At 37.7% G+C, this 6,000-nt stretch overlaps 1 protein-coding gene across 1 annotated transcript in view; it reads left to right on the top strand.

Moving 5' to 3' along the window:
- The window catches only part of LOC146520984 (uncharacterized), a 49,935-nt gene that overhangs the window by 23,376 nt on the left and 20,559 nt on the right, over window positions 1-6,000 (top strand). The window lies entirely within an intron of this gene.

Here is a 6,000-nt window from a genome sequence, read left to right as displayed (position 1 = left end):
ATGCTGTTCTTTTTAAGAAAATAAATCTTCTCATTATGGGGTTTCTTATCAAGCAGAGCACATGACTCCAGTGTGTGTCCGCCTTTGCAGAAAAAACAAGCCTTCACAGTGCTGTGACGATCTTGAGGCCCTGTCTGATTCTGTCTCTCGACATCAGAGACTGTTGTGGCAAAGCTACTTCCTTTAGCTCTTAGATGTGGAGAACGTTCCCCTGCCCTTGGCTGCTAGATGTGTTGCTGGAACGTCACACAGATTTCCAAAGATGGGATCTGTAGCAATTTTAACTTGACGCTCAAGGAAGGAAACAATGTCAATGAATGCGGCTCTGCGATGTTGCCTCTCCTGAATGTCACATGTTACTGTTCGCCATTTGTCTTTTAACTTATATGGCAGTCTTCTAATCACAGCAAGCATATTGGCAGGTGTATTTAATTCAGAGAGATCATTAGAGCATCCACGTAAGAACAAACAATATGCCTGAAGAGCTTTTCCATCTTCCGATCTAATCAGTGGCCATGAGTGAACTTTTTTCAAATAAGCAGACCCAATCACATGTCCATTCCCAAAGTGCTCATACAGCAGAGTCTTTGCCTTTACATATCCAGCACTTTCAGACATATGTTGACAGCTTTTAACAAGTTCATTGGGCTGCCCCTTGGTGTACTGTGCAAGATAATGCAGGCAGTCGCCAGCATCGCCAGTCTTTGCTTCTATGACCTGTTCAAACGAGCGCATAAAAGCCTGAAAATGTAAAGGATCGCCATCAAAGGTTTGAATCTCCCTTTTGGGCAGCGAAGAAAGACTTTGCTGATGGACCAACATACAAGTTAATTCATTTTGTTTTTCCATAATGGACAACAGATTTTCATTGGCTACTGGATGAGCAGCTTGTGGCTTAGGCAAAGGTGGAATTGTTCCAAAAGTGTCAGAAGGCCCCATAAGAGGGGGTGCAGGCTTTTCCCTTTTCATAGTCTGTTGCACTGTTTTTACTTGAAGCTCTGCATTCCCAGTGATTGCATTTCCTTTTGTAAGCGTCTGTGGAACAAAAGTCACTGCATCCGCATTAAGAATTTCAAGGCTGTTTCCTTTTGTTTTAAAATATGATTCCATTCCATTAGATTTCCGTGAAGCGACGCTCCGCATAGTGGATCCAGTTCTCAGCACGTTCACCTTTGCAACAGTTGCAGCTATATCTGCTTCAAGCTGAAGTTGTTCTTTCTTTCTCCTCAATTGTTCTTCTTGTTCTTCAAGAGAGTGTTTTTCTTTCAGCATATGTTGACGTGCGAGCAAGGCGGCCATTTCAGCTTCTGCCCTGAGACGTGCAGATGAAGTAGATGATACTCTTGAGCTTGACCTACTGCCTTGACTTGACACACTGTCGGATGGCAACACGTCATCATTAACATCATTCTGGGGATTAAGAGATGATTGAGGTTCTTTTCCAGTGTGCTCTCGCACCTCCATTTCTCCTCCCAGGGAAGTTTCCTGTGACTGTACTTTGTCAGATGATGGCCTCACCGAACGTTTATCAGTTTCAGAAAGCCATATCTTAACATCCTCCATAAACCCTTTATTGTATTTAGCGATGCTTGAGAACCATGCATTTTGTTTATTTTTCTCATCAAATGAGATTAGAGAAAGCAGAGATTCATGCAATGCACTGGCATCCTTAAACAGGTGTGTTAACTCATCAAACTGTGATTTGACTCGTGAATGATTTTTATCATCTTTCATTAGCTCTTTAAGAGACATAATAACACTTTTCATTTTGTTTACATGCCTTTTCCGATCTGTTTGGATGGTTTCAATTTTGTTTGCAAGAGCTTTCTCAGTGAGAGAAATTAATCTTTTATCCTGTTCAGTTTTTCCAACAACAGATGCAGCCTGCGATCCACTCATTTTAAGCATCCAACATAAGCAGCATTCCAAAATCCAAAACAAAGGCAACAGCAATTCCTTCAAACTCAGTTGAACGCCTGCAGAGCCACAGCACACACACACACATCAAATCCAACAGCAAACGTAGCGGTGGGCGTGTCACAACAACATCTTCGTATGGTCAGAATCCAAACTGCGTTCAAACAAACAACACGCAGCACAAAAACACAGTTTACATACCACCGTCGTCTTCTCCTTATCTGTCAGACTAGCCGCTTTTATGGGTGTAGTGGCGGTGGTGTGTGGGCTCGCGTCGGCGTTAATTCAGCGCTGATTGCGGGAGGCTCCATTGCCGTCGCACTTTTTGCTGACAAATGTTGGCGACTGTCAAGCCTTTGAGTCGCCGAGCAGCTGAATAGGGGAATAATGTTGACGCGCCTGCTGTTCAAAACGTAAGTCAAAGTTCCAGATTAAAAACTTCTTTATTTGTTATCAAATCCTTAAAATCCAGAAAAACAGTGATCAAAAACATTCTAAGCTTGAGCAGTCAGCAAAAGTCGACTTACCCCATCACCCACTCATTCACAAAGATTCCCTCGGGACCTGAACAGCTGATATAGCAATCACTATTACTATTACCGACACCACGTGACCCAAAGCTACGCCTATCCACAACACCCCCAATGTGTTAAAGACCTTACTTGGTATAAAAAACCAAATGGAATGTGGATTATTTAGGAAGGATTTTAACCATTTAAGTTTCAAGACACCATTCATTATATCAAAGTCAATTGCGTTTCCACCACCTTCAATGTATGGTTTAACCAAATCATCTTTAGATATATAATGGCACTTATTCCTCCAAATGAAATTAAAATTCAAGCTATTAATTGTTTTAATAACTTTATTTGATATTGATAAAGAGTAAGCTGGATATATAAATCTAGATAAACTATCCATTTTGGTTAATAATATTCTTCCAAAAATTGTGATGTCTCTTTGTAACCACTTATTTAAGATTGTCTTACATTTGTCAACATTATCTGAAATATTTACTTTTTCTAAGACTTTATGATCTTTTGATATTGTGATGCCCAAATATTTTACCTCCTTCTTCACCTTTATATCGTACAGTAATTGTGAATGACACTCCTTTAATGCCAATAGTTCACATTTATTTAAATTTAACTTTAAGCCTGAAGCTTTTGAGAATGTAGTGATTATTTGTTTTACCAGGGGAATCTGATGTTCATTTTTTAAGAAAAGAGTAGTGTCATCCGCAAGTTGACTAATTATTAAAAAATTATCCATAATATTAATTCCGGCAACGCTGCTGTTTTTAATTAGAATTGCGAGCATCTCCACAACCATTATGAATAACAACGGAGAGCTTCCACACCCTTGCCTAATTCCTCTTTTGACGCTAAATCTTTTACCAGTGCCATAGCCTAACGATACAGAGCTATTTATGTCATTATACAGTACATCTATTATCTTCCTAAATTTATCTCCAAATCCAAATCAAGTTAGTGTTTCTAAAATAAAAGGATGTTCTACTGAATCGAAAGCTTAAAAGAATAAAACTGTCATCACTAATTAGATCATTGTAATCCAGTAAGTCTAAAACCAATCTGATATTATTATGAATGTTCCTGTCTTTTAAAAACCCTGATTGTGTCTCACTAATTATACTTGAAACCCCTTGTTTAAGCCTTGTTGCAATTAAGCTAGAGAAAATTTTATAATCTGTATTTAATAAAGTTATGGGCCTTAAGTTATCCAGTTGTCGTTTATCTTTATTTGGTTTAGGAATTAATGTAATTAATCCTTGTTTCATGCTAGACATCAATTCTCCCTTTTCAATACTGGCCAGTATAGCTTTGAATAAAATTTCCCTTAAGTCTTCCCCAAAAAAATTGGACGAAATTAACTGTAAACCCATCTGGACCAGGGCGCCATTTTCTTATCAGATGCATCTAACTCTTCAATTCTAAAGTCAGATTCACAAAATTCCTTAAATTATTCATCAATTTTAGGGATCAGATTATCTATTTGATCAAAAAAGACATCACAATCTGCTTGGGAGAACTGTGAGGAGTATAAATTGGAATAGAATGTATAAGTTTCATTCTCCAAAATTTTAGGGTCGTCACATTCAATGCCATCAATTAACAGGGAAGATATAAAATTTCTTTTCTGTCTGCTCTTTTCTAAGTTAAAAAAATATGAGGAATTTCTTTCCCCCTCCTCAATCCACTTGGCGCGTGAACGCACAAAAGCTCCTTCTGCTTTATTTAGGTAAAGCTGATCCAATTTAGTTTGCAACTCCATAAGTTTACTCCTTTCTTGGCTATTTAGATCATCTTTACTACAGCAATAAGTAATTTCTTGGAATAATTTACATTCATATTCTCTTTGCTTTCAACTTATGTTTTTACTGAATTGAATACTAAATTCTCTAATTTTGAATTTAATGAATTCCCATTTACTGATATATCCTACAATTAAATGGTCAGCCATAATATCTTTTATAATTTTTTTGACTATGTTGCAGTAATCTTCATTTTGTAAAAGTTTGGCATTGAACTTCCAATAAGTTCTTTTATTTGATTGTCTAATTTCCGATTCTAAGCGTAGTTCAATAAAGCAATGTTCAGAAAGAGGTGCATTTGACATCACAACTTTTACAGTGTGGTTAAGAATGTTGTCACTTCCTAGCCAATAGTCTATTCTAGATTTACAAGCTCCATTTTGGTTTAAACCAGGAAAAGCTTTTAATTCCTGGATTTCTTACTCTCCAAATATCTGTCAAATTGTTGTTTATCAAAAAATCTATAATTTGGTTATTTTTTTGTGGTCTACCATTTCTTGAGGGCCATCTATCAGTCCATTCATCAAGAGTCATATTCCAATCATGACCCATTAAAATGTATTCCGTAGGGTATCGACCTTTAAGTTCAAAAATATTTAAAGTTATATCTTCTAACATAATTTTATTCTGACTCTCATCATTATATCCATAAACGTTGACTAAAATGAAAAACAAACTTTCAACTCTCATTACAGCAATCAACCAATGACCTTTCAAGTCAGTCCGTTGTATTACAACATCCCCAGGAAAGTTATTGAATAAAATTGCTACACCCCCGACCTCGTTGAGCCATGGCTGAACAGGATTTTGCTTCCCCATTGGTTTGACCAAAAAGATACATCACTATCAGATGAATGAGTCTCTTGTAGAAAAATACAGTTTGATTTTTTACCTTTGCAGTACAAAAATAAGGCTTTTCTTTTAACAGATTCTCTTAAACCCCTAACATTTAAAGAACCAAAACAAATGTTAACATTCAACATGAACTATAGACAGAATATCACTCACCACGTGAAAAAAACGAAAAAGAAAAAAAGTACTAAATGCTGAGCTCCTCAGACCGCGAACAAGTTTCCACTATTTCAGTTTTTGTCATTTTTAGTTCTCCTGTCTTTCCTGAACTTTGCATCCATCAATGAAGCCATGTGGACCACGAAAGTAGGGTCGTTTACCCGCACATCTTGCCTCCTCCACCAGAGACCATAGGCGCTGTCGATCTTGTATGTCCTCCTGCAGCAACATCTCTGCAAAGCTGATGCCTTCTTGCAGGTTGAAGAATCTTTGGTGCGCCTCCACAATTCTTCTTTGATTCGCCTTTGTGTGACTAAAATAATGATGTTTCTGTTTCTGCCATCAACTCGTTTCCCTAAGCGATGAACAATATCAATGGCCTCTTCTAAGTTCAAGTCAGGGGCAATCTTCTGAAGCGTTTGCAAAACCTTCCCTCTAATGTTTTCGTCTTTGTCTTCCTTCACCCCTTTCGGCTTTAAGCACCACCTCATTCGGTAGCGCTCTTTTTCTCTCACTTTTCTTTTCAAGTCTTCGTTTTCTTTAAGCAGCTGTTCATTCGCATTTGCCAGCTTAACAACTTTCAGTTTGTAATCAGCTATCTCTGCAGCATTAAACTCCACAGCCTTAGCCAAGCTGGCAACCATAGCTGCACTTTGTCTGTTTTGTTCCTTGATATCTTCCAGTTGTACTTCAAATTTCTTCTCAAGTCCCAGAATGGCTTCAAAAATAGTTTTACTGGA

Source organism: Neolamprologus multifasciatus, chromosome 3 (assembly GCF_963576455.1).
Source record: "Neolamprologus multifasciatus chromosome 3, fNeoMul1.2, whole genome shotgun sequence".
NCBI lineage: Eukaryota > Metazoa > Chordata > Actinopteri > Cichliformes > Cichlidae > Neolamprologus > Neolamprologus multifasciatus.
The sequence above is the reverse complement of the archived record's forward strand: the minus strand, read 5'-3'. Positions and strand labels throughout refer to the sequence as shown.